We start from the raw sequence: 14,909 nt of genomic DNA, 5'->3' as shown, positions 1-14,909 counted from the left end.
TGCTATTTATTTTATGACAATTACATCTTAATGAAATAATTTGATCCTTAGGTTCCTTTCCCAAGTCTGTGCAGCTAGGCAACTGGTTTTCCATAAGCCTGTCATTAGACGTAGGTTTATTCTCTGGAGGAAGTTAACAGTCTGGGGACTAGAGGACAGAAGGTACAAAAGATAGCAAGGGAATTTTAAAAACAAACAAACAAACAGGAAAGTCTACATACTTGACTGAGACTTTCAGCCCTCTAGCCCCACTTGGCTCCTGGAATCCTGGCAAGCAGGCTTATCTCTTCTAGACAGAAGACTGGAAAACTCTTGCCTGGGCAACCTTAGTGGCTCAAGAAAGACCAGCACTCTGACACTGCGGGTTCCTTAAAAAACAGCCTAGCCAGATAACCTACCGTAAAGCTCATAACAAGCCCCACCCGCGACGTGGGAGCTTCTGGTTGGCGTTTAACATCCCATCCCACCCTCACACAGGAGCAGACAACTAATAACAGAATTTGTTCTGAGAATATGAAGTGTTAGAAAAGGTGCTTGAACAGGCCACTAGAAAGCGTTATCAGAAAATGGAGACATTATTGTATTCTTTAGGGAGAAGTCACTAGAAAATGCCAAAAACTTAAATTGCTCAAGATGTAACAGTTGAAGCCCATTATTAGGATACACAAAGATAAATATTAAAATCGGTTGCCTCTTGGGAAGGGAAAGTTGGGAGGGATGAGGGAACTGCCGTAGCAATGAGAATTATGTGACTCTTGCATTTATGCGCCTACGTAACTTTTGCAAAAATTGTGGGAAGCGGGGAGTGAAAGAAAATCAATTAGAGATGAATAAAGCTCTTGAAAAGTCAATGAATAGGAGGACACATGTCCCTGTTTGCCAGAGATATTCCCAGTTTTCATCTATTCATAGTGCTTGTTCACTCACCAAATGTCACCGTTTGGCTAACTTTTTATGTCAGACTGATGCCTCCTGAACCCACTGATCAACCTTAACATCACCTTAGCATGAGACATGTGTCCTCCTCCCGTGATCCAATAGGAAATACACGGTACCACCTATGAAATATCCTTGCCAAAAAACAAAAACAAAAAGAAACTTAAATCCCATCAAGTCTCTCACCTGGGTTTTTCAAAACGCACATGTTGGAACATATAGTTCTTTCTCATGTGTATAGGATGTTTAGCAACATCCCTGGCCTCTCCCCTCTAGAGGATAGTAGCACCATCCTGTTGTGACAACCAAAACATTCTCCACATATTACCAAATGTCCTTGAGGTAAACGGGGTTGGGGATCTCCCCCTCACTAAGAATCACTGCTCTACATCTAACTATGAATTTACAAGACACGGGATGAAATACTATGTTGCAGGGTACCCGCGGGACACAACCAGCCAAATCAGAATGTGGGAAACTCTAAAGGACAGATGACCCAGCCTTTTCAACAAACACAAGGTACGGGGGATGTGTGAGAAGAGGGACTATTACAGTTTCAAAGCCCTTTTTAAAAAAATCAACAAAGGCAATGTGTGGATTTGTTTGACTCCTGATATAAATAGCAAAAAAAAAGATATTTTTGACACAATTGGAGAAAATTAAGGAAGAGTCAGGTATTATGACACTAAGAAATATTGTTAATTTTGTGAATGTGATAATAGTACTGTGGTCACATTTTTTAAAGCTTTCTGTTAAAGATACATATTGCTGTATTAATAAAGTGGTGTAGAGTCTGCTTGCAAAGAAAGAAGGTGGGGAATAGATTAAGCAAGAACATCAGAACAAGGACAATTATTGAAACTGAGTGGTGGATACATGGGTATTCATGAACAGTTGTCCCCTCTTGTCTGCAGGAAAAGTGTTTCACATTCCCCAGTGGATGCCTGAAGCCATAGGTAGTACTGAGCCCTAGTCATACATACCTATGATAAAGCTTAATTAATAAAACAGGCATAGTAAGAGATTAACAATAGTAACTAATGATAAAATAGAATAATTATAACACTATGCTGTAGTAAAATTATGTGAATGTGGTCTCTTTCACTGTCTCAGAATATCTCATTGCACTGTACTCACCCTTCTCATGATGTGAGCTGATGACGGGAATGATGCAGGCAGGTGAGATGGCTTAGGCTTCTTGACCTTCTGATGACTCATTGGGAGGAGCTTCCCACTGCAGTTGACCATGGATCACTGAAACTGCCAAAGCCAAACTACGGCTGGGTGTGGACACTACTCTACTTGGCTCTCTACTTTGTCTATGTTTGAAATTTTCCGTAACAAAAACTTAAATGGAAGAAAGAAAATGAATAAAGTGTGGCCTAATGGGAAGCACATAGACCGGGGGTCTAGAGTCCAAGGTTTTATTCCCAGCTGCTCCGCTAACCAATCTGGTCATTGTAAGCAGGGAAGTCACTTCTCTGGCTTGTAGGATAAAGTTCGTGAGTTAACAGATTTCTAGAATCCTTTGCAGGTAAGGCTGTCAAGGACTCCAGGACATGACTTGAAAAAGTTAATTGAATAACATCCCCGAGGACTTAGCAGTTTCAAAAGTCTGAATGTGTGAGACTAAGACGCTAGGGCTGGCGGAGAGTTCTGGCTCCTGGATTCCCAGATTCCCTCCTGGGCCCCTTGACTAGCTTAGAAGGAACAAGATGAACTGTGTTGAAAGACTGGAACCTTCTGAGTTAGAAAGCGCCTGCTGAACAGGCTTGAGTCAAACCCTCCCTTTAAGCAGCTGTGGCTGCAGTTTGAGTAACTTGTCAGGGAAGTGTGAATTACAAGTCTGTATTACAAAAGTGCTTATTTTCAGCCTTTCCAGAAAACAGTGGGAGAAAGAGGGAACCATGCATAATAAAGCAGCTGGCATCTGAGGCAGAAGTTTGCTTTTCCTTATCCTCTCCCTCTGCCCTTTCCCTTCCGAGTCTTTAAGCACAGGTCAATTTCCCTGCAAACCTGTGTGAAGCCCTCTGTAGGTTTGGAGCGGCAGAGCAAACAGGAAGAGGGCAGGTGGAGAGGGGCAGAGGAGCTCAGAGGGGCAAAGGAACAAAGGAAGTCCTGGCCTCCCATTCCTCGCCTCCCCCTGCCCCCCCCACCCCTGCCAGGCCCTGCTGCAATGAAATGATTCACATGGGACTGACTGCGCAGTGCCACAAAGGAAACCCTTATTAGAGCTCCCTGAAATACCCTTGGAAACAGCATCCCAAAGATCTCTCTGGCCTTGCTTTGAAGAATGCAGAAAACTTTGTCACCCACCATTTATAGAGCATCATCCATGGTGAAGGGAAGGGGAAACTCAAACCAGTCCCCCTTCCCTGAACCCCATCCTGAGCCCCAACTATAACCCCAGCTTCTCTCCCTCAGCCTGTCACAAGGGGCTCCCCACAGTCTTTGGCTTCCAGGGTGGCCTTCCACAAAGCAAACCTGCCCAAGCCACTGAGCCTCCTCTTTAAGATATTTTCACAAGCCCCCCTTGCTGTGGAGATAAAATCCAGTGTACAGGACCTCCAAGAGAAGCAGTGAGTACTAATGATTTAAAAGCATCCTCAGGAATCTCAGGAGCTGCACGACTGCCCTGGATAGACCTAGAAGGAGCTTCTTTACAATATTCCAAGGCCATGCCTAGGGGCAGAACACAGGAATCCCACCCAGACGCTGGTGCTGTTTGCTTTAGGCTTGGACCTCATGGCCAACTCTGCATCTCTCCAGTCTCCCCAGACCTCTTTTGTTACCCAAGAGCAGCCACCCTACAGAGAATGCTGTGGGAAGGGTGGCTCCGGATAGTGGATCCCCCCAGCCTGAGGTGGGGAGGAGACACAGAAGCCCCAGGGGGAGCAGGAGATATATTCCCAAAGTTTTGTCCACCTGAGGCATCAATCAGAGCAGAGGCAAACAAGGATCCTGAAGGGGAGAGAGAGCCTGAGCTAGCCAGCAGAAGGTGAGCCCGGTCAATTCTGGAGATGAAGTGCAAGGGCCTGAGGTAGCTTTACAAAGAAGTGTTTAACTACACAAGTAGCACTGGAATGAATAAATTCTCCTGAGAAAATACTTCAACAATTTCAGATAAAGCTGTTGGATTAGTTAGGATGTATTGAATTTTAACAGAATGCCCTGCTAACACTGGCGTAAGCAATAAAGGCATTTTAATATCTCAAGTAACCAGAAGTTTGAAGTAGAATACTATCTGCCTTGGAACAGGAAGAAGATGTCAGGATGCTGGCCTGATGTCTCCACAGTTCTCATGGCCTTTCTCTTGTGGTCACAAGATGGTTGTCACAGCATCACATTTTCAAACAATATCACCCCAAGACAGACAGGAAAGGGAGAGGCAGAACTCAGTCCACTACACTCTCTGGTATTAGAGCAAACAAATACTTCCTATAAGTCACCAGCTGACCAAGTCACATGTCTACCTGTAGGCCAATTACAGGCAAGAGGAGTGACACAACTATACCTGGTTTAGATCATGATTCGATGCCTATTCTACCTTCCCCAAGCAAATACTGTCCTTTGATACCTGAACATAATCTGAATTGTTAGCATGGAAGAGTTGGGAGGTGGGGGATGGGAGATGGCTACTAGCAAGCAATCAACAATGTCTACCACTACTGAAGTCCCCGTTGACTGTCTCCCTCAATTTGAACCTCCCCCCAGTGCAAACCACCATTAGCACTCCAGACTTTATGTGAATATACATAAATATACATACAACACACATTAGACAACAGACTCAGGATATTTCATAGACTTGCCTCTGTGTGTGTGTGTGTGTGTGTGTGTGTGTGTGTGTGTGTGTGTGTGAGATAAACCTTCCATCCTCCTCCAGGCATCTTTCTGCAGTTTTCTTCCCCATTCAACAATATGTCTCAGTGATCCTTCTGTGTCAATATTTATTGACCTATTCTATTTTTGCAACTGCTGCATCGTGTTCCCTAGTGTACACAGATCACAGTTTATTTAGATACTTCCCTATCGATAGCTTCTTGGTTGTTTTTAAAGTAGCTTCTAAGCACTTCGTGGTTAGATGCACTGGATAGTCTCCATTTGCCCCTCCAGATCCATCTTTCTCTGCTCTGTGTTTGGATTGCTGGTCACTATAAATAGCATGAGCTGGCCGTCTTGCTCTCTGGCATCTGGTTGGGTAAAATCTCTCTGTGAGGGGCAGTAAACCAGAGAATAGGAGAGAGAGGTTGGAGTGATATTCGCCTGGTCTGCCCTGCCATGCCGCAGGTCGGCAGGGCCTGTGTTCCTCTGCGAAGGCCACAGCTCCTTCCCAGGGGATGCCCACAGCTAAAGCTCTCAGGGGGATCCAGTATCTGCTGTTGTCTTCTTGCTGCTTCAGGCCCAAGGGTGCAGTTTCCTGTCTCTAACTGATTTAGCTAACTACATTCATTTAAAAGAGCAAGAACCATGAAGACCCAAACTTTTCGATGCATGGCTCCATTTGTCCACTAATTTGCCTCACAGCAGCATCCCCGATGCCCCCCCCACCCCAAAGTACCTGGCTTCTGGATTCTGCTGTGTGTGCTACCCTACAAGCACACTAGGTCCTCTTCCTGACCGGCCTGTCCTTGTGTGGGGAACCCACAAGATCTTTAACTGGCTGCTGCTTAATGGGAGCCAGAAACCATCCTCAGTTCTCACAGAACAGGCCCAGGAGTGTGCACGTGGTTCCCTATGACAGGAGCATTTCCCCAGGGACACGACAAGAGCCCAAAGGCCCCTCTCAGTCCTCTGAGGTCCCTTACACCTCACACACTTCACCTCAAATTTCCTCTGAAACTCAACACAAAGTTCTCTATGCTAGGCTCTGAGATGAGTTTAGAAACCCGTCAGCAAAGTAGAGCTTTCCAGAGCTCCTAGCAAAGTAGGTAATAGTATGGGCTGTGAAATCCAATCTAAAAGTCTGATTCTGCCACTCAACAGCTGAGCCACCTTATCTAACTGCTAGTGCTTCTGTTTCCTCACTGTAAAATTGAAATTATAATATTACTTACCTTTTAGGGTTGTTTTAAAGATACATAAGATATATCTAAATATATACCTAAGAGGTTTTAACATAGAGCCTGGTCCAGGAGAGCCCTCCATACATGAATATTTTTCACTCAATACTATATGTAAGTTGTTGTGGAGTTAAAGGAGCCAGGTCCTACCCTCTGCAGTCTACACTGGAATATGAAGAGAACATTCTCATCCTAATGAATGACACAGGTGACCCTGTATTTTTGAGGAGCAAGTTATATGGTGTAAGTTCCAATGCAATAATATTGAGATGGTTCTTTCACATATCTGACTTTTCATGTTGCCTGACAGGTTTTTGATTGTAAGCAGCAGGCATTAATGCCTCTTGCATGCCCAGGGCTTGGCACACAACAGACATTCAAACACAGTCTGTCTAAATACCCAAGGAATGCTTAGACCGCATGTTAGAACAAGCACCTTGTTCTTTACAAAGCATTTTGAAAGTGAAGCACCATTTAATCCCCATAACAACCCTGTAAGATAGTTACTATTGTTATCATCTGGACTTTCCAAAATAAGGGAAGTGTGGCTCAAAAAGCTTAGCATCTTTGAGTCCCACAGTCAGTTTACAGTAGGGTGGGTCTGGGACCCACAGCCTTTAACCATAAATACAGAGCCTCCTCCTACAAGGGCCACAGAAGCCCATAAGCTGGAAAAGTCTATACTCTGCCAAATGTCTTTTTCTGGCCTCCAGGGTGCTGTCTGTCTAAACCTTCCTCTGCTCTCTAGCTGATGCTGGTTCCAGATTCTTCCTTTAGCTAAAGGGAATCCAATTTGTTAGGATTTCTTTTCAGGGAGGCATAGACTCTCCTGTTTATCCAAGTCCCTATCAGACATATAAATGCATAATATAGTCATTAAACTCTGAAATACATGACACAGTCATAACCGCACACAAGCTATTAAGAAGCTCATTACCTTCAGTGTGAGATGCTCCCCATGCTTATGACTCTCTCCTCACAGGGCAGAGCCAGAAAGTTAGCTCCCGGTTAGGGCAAATTTTTTTTTTTTTTTTTGATAGAGAGAGACAAAGCATGAGAGGGGGAGGGGCAGAGAGAGGAGACACAGAACCGGAAGCAGGCTCCCGGCTCTGAGCTTGCTGTCAGCACAGAGCCTGACAGGTGGCTCGAACCCACGAACGTGAGATCTGACCTGAGCCGAAGTCAGAGGTTTAACCGACTGAGCCACCCAGGCGCCCCTAGGGCAAATGTTTTATTTTGCCTAGGAATCTTCTAAAAGCAGTTGTATTACTGATCAATTCTAGCTTATTTGTATGCTTCTGAATGCATTAGAAGGCAGTGTTTTAAAAAAATTGTATCACAAAAAAACACTGTATGCCCTTTGGGGGAAATAAGCAAAATGAAGTGTGTAAAGCAAAAAGTGAAAATGCTTGAGGAAATGAAAAGACAAGCCACATACTGGGAGAGAATGTTTGCAAAAGACCTAGCTAATAAAGGACTGTTGTCTAAAATACACAAAGAACTCATACAACTCAACAATAAGAAAATGAACAGCGTGATTTAAAAATGGGCAAAAGACCTGAACAGACACCTCACCAAAGTCAATATGCAGCTGAAAAATAAGCGTATAAAAAGATGTTCAACAACATATGTCATTAGGGGACTGCAAGTTAAAACAATGAGATACCACTACACACCTATTAAAACGGTCAGATCCAAAATGCTAGCAGCACCAAATGCTGGCTGGAACCTGGAGCAATGGAAACACTCATTTGCTGCTGGTGGGAATGCAAAATGGTACAGCCACTTTGGAAGACAATTTGGCAGCTTCCTACAAACTATACTCTTACCATACAACCCAGCAATGTGCCCTTTGGTATTCACCCAAATGAGTTGAAAACATGTCCACACAAAAATTTGCACATGGATGTTTATAGCAGCTTAATTCAAAACTTGGAAGCAAAGCAAGATGTCTTTGCCAAAACTTGGAAGCAACCATGATATCCTTCCAATGTGGGTTCATCGACTGTAACAAACGTACCACTCTGGTGGGGGATGCCGGTAAGGAGAGGAGGCTGGAGCGGGTGAGGCAGGGGATGTGTGGGAGGTCCCTGCACCTTCCCTGCAGTTTTGCTGGTAAACTAAACATGCTCTAAAAATTAGTCTATTTTTTAAAAGTGACTCATCTTGCCATGCCCTGTCCCACTCCCTATGTGTAATTGTTGTCAAATGTTCAGTGTATTTTCTTCTAGTCTTTTTTCTCATACACACATAATGTATATGTATATGTAAGAGCTTTTTTAAAGGTCCCCACAAGCTATGGATATACAATAATAGCATCTTGTTATAATAGTAGAAATATTTCAAAGTACCTACTTGTTCAAAATAAGGAAGAGTTAAGTAAACTATGACATATGGTTCACTGAGCACTGTCTAATGGAAACACTCTGGACTGTAAGGTATTTAGAGGAGAAAGAGGTGGTAACAGTAGCAGTAATAGTACTAGTAGTGTTGTTGGTGTAGTAACAGTAGTCATAGCTGTAGCAATAGCAGTAGTAGTAAGAATAAAGTAGTAGTAGTATTTAGAGTAAGTAGAGGGGAATAAAGTCATAGTAGCAGCAGCAAAAGCTATAGCCATAGTAACAGTGGTCACAGTCATAACACTATTAGTAGTTAGAATAAAGTAGTAGTAGCAGCAGTAGCAGTAGCAGTAGTAGTAGTAGTGGTTGTGGTGGTGGTAGTAGAGTCAGACAGAGCTGGATATAAATTCCTGTCTTGCTGTTAAACAATTACTGAGCACTTGCTAAACCTTAATTTTTCATCTGTGCCATACTCGAAGTAGCACTTACTCGAAGGATTGCTAATCAGTTAAATTGAGAAAATGTATATGAAGTCCTCAGCACAGTGTCTGACACCTAAGAGGCACCCCTATGAGCCATCGTCCCTTCTCAAGGGTAGACCCTTGTCTTGGTGATCAAGCCTGGCACAAAGTCATCAGTAAAATAAATGCTGGCTGAGTTGAACTCAAGTAGAACATTAAACCTTTTTTAAATCAATATTTAGAGACATGGTGTGAAATTTGAGATTTCTAGCAAGACCAGATTTAGCAGAGAGAATAAAAGGCCGACACAACATTGAATGGTCTGCAGGAGTTGAGGTCAGGGAGGCTACGCTCTCCTGCACAAAGAGGAAGGACCATCCCAGGTGATCTCAGCTGATCTCAGTGCCAGAGAGGTGAGCCTCAAGAGGATGCCCGAATCTGCGGCAGGACTGCCCATCCGCCCTGGTGACAAGGCTTTCTCCGTGCTGCTCTTGTGGCTCTCTGTTGACTCTGTGAGATAGAGAACCCAGATCTGTGCTAAAACAAAACAAAACATAACAAAACAAAATACAGAAAAGTAAGTTCTGATAGAGGAGAAGGAGAGAGTAAGCTCATGGTCAATCTATACAACACTGGAGAAATATTTTTTAGAACTAAAAACAACTTTAGTTTTATATTACAAACAAATATATGTCTATTGTCAAGGAGAAAATCACCCACAATCTTACCAGCAAGTGAAATCCCCTATTAAAACCTTGGTCTTATCTCCTGTGGATCTTTTCCTATGCTGCAAACATATGTCATACATATAGTATTTGTGTAAAATATTATATATGTGCACTGTATGTTTTCCATATATGATATCCTCTTATTGTGTCAATAAACAGTCATCCATGACATCATTTTTAATGGCTGAATAGAATTCCAGTGTCTGGCTAAACCGTGCTTTATGTAACCAATCATCCATTGTCAGACACTTGGGTCATTTCCAAAATCTTGCTATTATAAACAGAGCTGCCAGGAACTTCCTTAGAGCCATGCAGTGAACTTCTGATCCTCTTTCACAGAAGGATGAAAGAGAACAATGGGCTATTTGCGAAAGTTGACTTCAACTCCAAACCACCATCCCCTTCTCCCCACCCCTGGTGATACCCTGTCCTCTAGAGTCCAGCTGGAGGAATCCACGGTCAGGACCTTAGATTCTTGAGGATTTGCCCCACACCCAGAAAGAGTGTCTGAGCCTTTCTGAACTCATATAATTAGATGTGAGGGCCCTGAAACCAGGCCAGTGCTAGCCCAAACTGGGAAGCAGATGAAAGAAATCTTGGCTCCCTTTCAACTCCCTCTTAAGTGTTTCCTTTCCCTAGTACTGTCTGGTCCTCCCAAGAGGCAACTGCCCAGCACCCCAAACCCTGGGTCCTACTCTCAACATCTGATACCCTAATTTCTACAGCTGTGACAGCAGCCAGGATGGAAAGGACCATACCTTCAGCTGATGTATACTCTTCAAGAAGCTCCCTTTTACATCTTGAGTCAACCAACATTCTTTGAACTAAACACTGCCATAACAAGTGACACAGACGGGGGCGCTCAAAACAATAGGAAGGGATTATCTCACAGTTCTGGAGGCCACTAGACAGAAACCTAGGTGCCAGCAGTGTTGCGCTCCCTCTGAAGGGTACAGAAGAGATTCCTTCCTTGACTCCTCCCGTGTCCGATGGTTGCCAGCCATATTTGGTTTTCCTTGGCTTGCAGCTTCACCTCTGCAATCTCTGCCTCTGCCCACCCGTGGCCCCCTTCCCTGCATATCTGTGCCTCTGCGTGCAAATTGCCTTCTTTTTACAAGACACCAGTCATACTGGATTTAGGGCCTACCCTGATTCTGTATGACCTAATCTTTAAATTTTTTTTTTAATGCTTTTATTTATTTTTGATACAGAAGAGACAGAGCATGAGAGGGGGAGGGGCAGAGAGAGAGGGAGACACAGAATCTGAAACAGGCTCCAGGCTCTGAGCTAGCTGTCAGCACAGAGCCTGACGCAGGGCTCGAACCCACGAATGTGAGATCTGACCTGAGCCGAAGTCGGAGGCTTAACCGACTGAGCCACCCAGGCGCCCCTGTATGACCTAATCTTAACCAATTACATCTGCAAAGACCCAAGTTCCAAATATGGTCACATTCTGAGGTTCTGAGTGGACATGAATTTTGGGGGGAACCCTACTCACCTCCCCCAAATTCATGCTCTGATAGAGACAACAATGAATATTTTTTAAAAAATCAAAACTGCAGGCATGGAATTACTATTACAGCCAAAATATGGGGGCATGGGGTGCCCGGGGGGCCCTACAAACACCTCCAAGTTACCCTGTCTTGTACCTCCTACTCTGGCTATTCCTATGAGCCAGACTTGCAGCAAGTCCCCAAGGGACCCTTTCAAACTGCCTAGGGAATAAGGAATATGTCTTGAATTCTCTCCAGTTCTGTTCAAAAGCCTATTTTTTCCTTTCTCTTTCTTTTTTTTTTTTAATGTTTATTTATTTTTTGGAGAGCGATCAAAAGACAGCAAAAGACAGAGAGAGGGAGACACAGAATCCGAAGCAGGCTCTAGGCACTGAGCTGTCAGCACAGAGCCCGATGTGGGACTAGAACTCACAAACTGCGAGATCATGACTTGAGTGGAAGTTGGAAGCTTAACCCACTGAGTCACCCAGGCACCCCTTTCCCTTTTCTTTTCCTTTTTTTCCCCTTTAATTTTGGAGAGAGAGACAAAGCACGAGCAAGGGAGAGAGGCAAAGGGTGAGAGTGAAAATATCAAGCAGGCTCCATGCTCAGCACAGACCCTGACACAAGGCTTGATCCCAGGACCCTGGGATGAGCAGAAATCAAGAGTCCAACTGAAGCTCAACAGACTGAGCCACCCAGGTACCCCAAGCCTATTTTTTTCTGACCATAAGTTCTGGAGACAGTTATGGCAGGAGAAGACAGACTGTAGTGAAGAACATATAATGGCAAAACTGCAATTTTTTCCTAAATTTACTGTGCTTTTTGTACATTTGTTCCCTTTCCCTCTCAGGTTTAAGAAGTGGAAGGAGGTGCCTGAAGCAGCAGGAGCCTCTTTGAATCGGTGAGCTGGCTCTTTCCTAGCACAGCAGGGCCTGGGACTCCTGGTGAGACAATTAGCCTGAGCCTTTCCCACGGAGACCCTGGGCAGCAGGCAGTCTCTGCATTTCCAGAGCTGACCTTCCGCGCTGCCAGGAGAGGGCATGGATGGGATTTGAGCACACTCCTTGTACAGGCCACAGGGTCTCTTCAGAGGCATTTGCCCCACACCCAATCCCCTCCTTAGACGACTTTAAGAGTGATTATTATATTCCTCCACCGGCTCTCACAGATGACAGGAGTAACTCACAGCCAGTGTTTTCATGGTCCATACCCCACCTACAGTCCCCACACAGTGTCTAGTGGGGACTCTGACCCTGTCTCCAGGCTGTCTTCTGTAGGCACCTTTCACTCTTGGCCTGAGAGTTTTCTTTGCTTGTGGAGAGCAGGATGAAAGTGCAGGAGAGATGGCCTTTGAGAACAACCCTCGAGCAATGAGTAACAGGAGATAGTGGGTGAAAAACGCCCCAACTTTCTTGCCCTTGAGAGGAGGAGGGGCAACTCTGAGTTGTCTGGCTCCCAGAGGTCCCAGCAGGGCTGAACCCCAGTTGCCCACGGCAGTAACCTGTTCATTAAACTATCATAGATTATCTCCCCTCCCCGGGCCCTTCCCCGGGCTTCGTGGCATCTCTTCCAAACAAACTACTTGCACCTGAATTCGTGTCTCCTGGTTGGCTTCTGGGTGCTCAACTCAAGATACACAGTTGCATTAGTATGTATTTATTTCTCTGTTGGGTAATGAGCTGCCCACAGACAGGCACCATATCTTATTCCTCTGAGCATTTGGTTCCTGTCAAAGTTTTATATACATTACTTCATCTCAACTGCATGACAACCCTCAGAGTCCAGCATTATCATTATTCCCATTTTACAAATTAGGAAAATGAAGCTCAGGGAGCTTGAATCACTTGTCCAAGGTCACGCAGCCTAGAAGGAGGAGCTAGGATTTGAATCAAGGTGGTCTTTCTTTGGAGCCTACACCATTAATGATTGCTGTTAGGAATGGTATTCAAGAAATGTCTGTGGAAGGAACAAAGATGCTAGCAAGCAAGCCCTGGTCCAAAGGGCACAGGACTAGCTAATTTCTTGAATATGTTTAAGACCTGGCAGAGAGAGAGGCCATCAGTGTCCTCCCCCAAATTTTTATGAGTCTTTTTTCTATTCATTTATTGATTCAAGGAGCATTTCTTGACCTACTGTGTCTAAGGCACTGGATGAGGCCCTGTGCAGGTTCAGAGAAATGCAAAGCAAATTCAAGGGGCTTTTTTGTCCAACATCTTAGTGAGCCTGCAGTGAGGGCAGCTGTTCTCCGAGCTTCACTATGCTACAGGGACAACAAGAAGAAAGATGCTGGATAGTCGCCCAAGAAAGACAAAGACCCAGTGAACAAATCTGGGGGCAAGGCCAAAAAGAAGAACGGTCCAGAGGCAAAGTTCGGGACAAGCTCAATGACCTTGTCTTGTTTGACAAAGCGACATATGACCAACTCCATAAGGAAGTTCCCAACTATAAGCTTATAATCCCAGCTGTTGCCTCTGAGAGACTGGAGATTTGGGGTTTCCTGACCAGGGAAGCCCTTCAGGAGCTCCTTAGTAGAAGACTCATTGAACCGGTGTCAAAGCACAGAGCTCAAGTGATTTACACCAGAAATACCAAGGGCGGAGATGCACCAGGTGAAGATGCATACACAGGTCCCACCAACTATACATTATGAAAAATAAAACTTTATTAAATTTAAAAAAAAGCAAATTCAAGGAGCTCATAATCTGCAGGGAGGGAGACAAAGATAAGGCAGAAAAAAATAAATACCTGAAAAAAATAAGTTATAAGACTAGAGCTGCCATTAGACAGAAGTGATGCATGGCCAAGTGAGCTGAACAAAAAAGTGCTATATTTTCAAAGATGAGCTCTGGGTACTGGAGCAGTCAGACAACTGGGAGGAAGAATGGGGCTTCAAGGTACTGGATGGCTAGAAGTAGTGATAGTGAGGGAGAATGACATGGCAAAGACATGTGAGCAAAGCCACAAAGCAAAGGAATTCTAGACAATTTGCTTCACTGTTCTGCCCTGCCCCCTCCCCCAAGTCAAAGCTAATTGGGGAGGAAATAGTGATGTTTACCAGGAGCAAAACCAAGGTTTAAGAGACAGTTGCTGAGGATTAAGGATACGTGTCATTTGCAAGTGCTTTTCAAGCTAAGACATGCATAAAGGAATACAAATCACATACTAAGCAGGTCTCCCTTCCTTCAGGTCTAAGGGCTGATTGAGTAAGTATGACCGCCAGGACTCCTGCTCTGAAAACTTGGCACCAGAGGACACGGCGTAACTGCCTGCTCTCACTGTTGTGCTTGGATCACACTGCCTGGAATCCGGGAGTCACAAACTTTGGGGATTGAAGGTATTTCCCTGAAGGCTTGGCAACCAAGGCCTCATTTATAGCTCCTGTTCTGGGAGAGGACTGCTTCTTTGCTCACTTTCACCTTCTCCCCAGTGAGGGAGTGGGCAGGCCACATTGGCACATGGGATGAGAAATGTGAAGAGCCCAGCCAAGGATTCTGCACAATTGGGCAGAGACAAGGCATGGATAGCATTGACGACTCTGGGCTACCATGGACAGAACTTGCTCAAAAGGACCTCGCCCTTGGTGGGGCTAAGAGCCCCCACTCTCCTTCAACCACCCTCAGATGACAGTCTAAGCAAACGCAATGTCTGCTGTGCAAACACAGCTTCAAGATCTACCACCAAGCCCCAGTCAGTGGCTGCCCCCAGGCCTCTTCCAAATGGAAATTCCACAGCCACCACCCTTGCCAGCTCACATGGGGCAGCAAGAGTTTTTCAGCCATGACTATAGGAAGACAGAGGCTCCATCCAAGTCCTAGGAGGTTCCCTAGAGCTTGGCCGCCTACTCCGCAAGAGCCTGAAGCCCAACTAACACCAGCCATAGTTGAAA

General features: G+C 44.8%; 1 long non-coding RNA gene and 1 pseudogene across 1 annotated transcript in view; both read left to right on the top strand.

Moving 5' to 3' along the window:
- Window positions 1-2,324, top strand: part of LOC115289020 — a 23,486-nt gene extending 21,162 nt beyond the window's left edge. The window contains exons 2-3 of the long non-coding RNA XR_003907342.1: window positions 1,373-1,455; window positions 2,050-2,324. This is a non-coding gene — a long non-coding RNA (uncharacterized LOC115289020). The remainder of the gene's footprint in view (window positions 1-1,372; window positions 1,456-2,049) is intronic.
- A 10,849-nt stretch (window positions 2,325-13,173) lies between these two features.
- Window positions 13,174-13,673, top strand: LOC115290663 (annotated as a pseudogene).
- Window positions 13,674-14,909: the final 1,236 nt, after the last annotated feature.

Source organism: Suricata suricatta, chromosome 4, assembly GCF_006229205.1.
Source record: "Suricata suricatta isolate VVHF042 chromosome 4, meerkat_22Aug2017_6uvM2_HiC, whole genome shotgun sequence".
In the NCBI taxonomy this organism is placed as follows: domain Eukaryota; kingdom Metazoa; phylum Chordata; class Mammalia; order Carnivora; family Herpestidae; genus Suricata; species Suricata suricatta.
The sequence above is the reverse complement of the archived record's forward strand: the minus strand, read 5'-3'. Positions and strand labels throughout refer to the sequence as shown.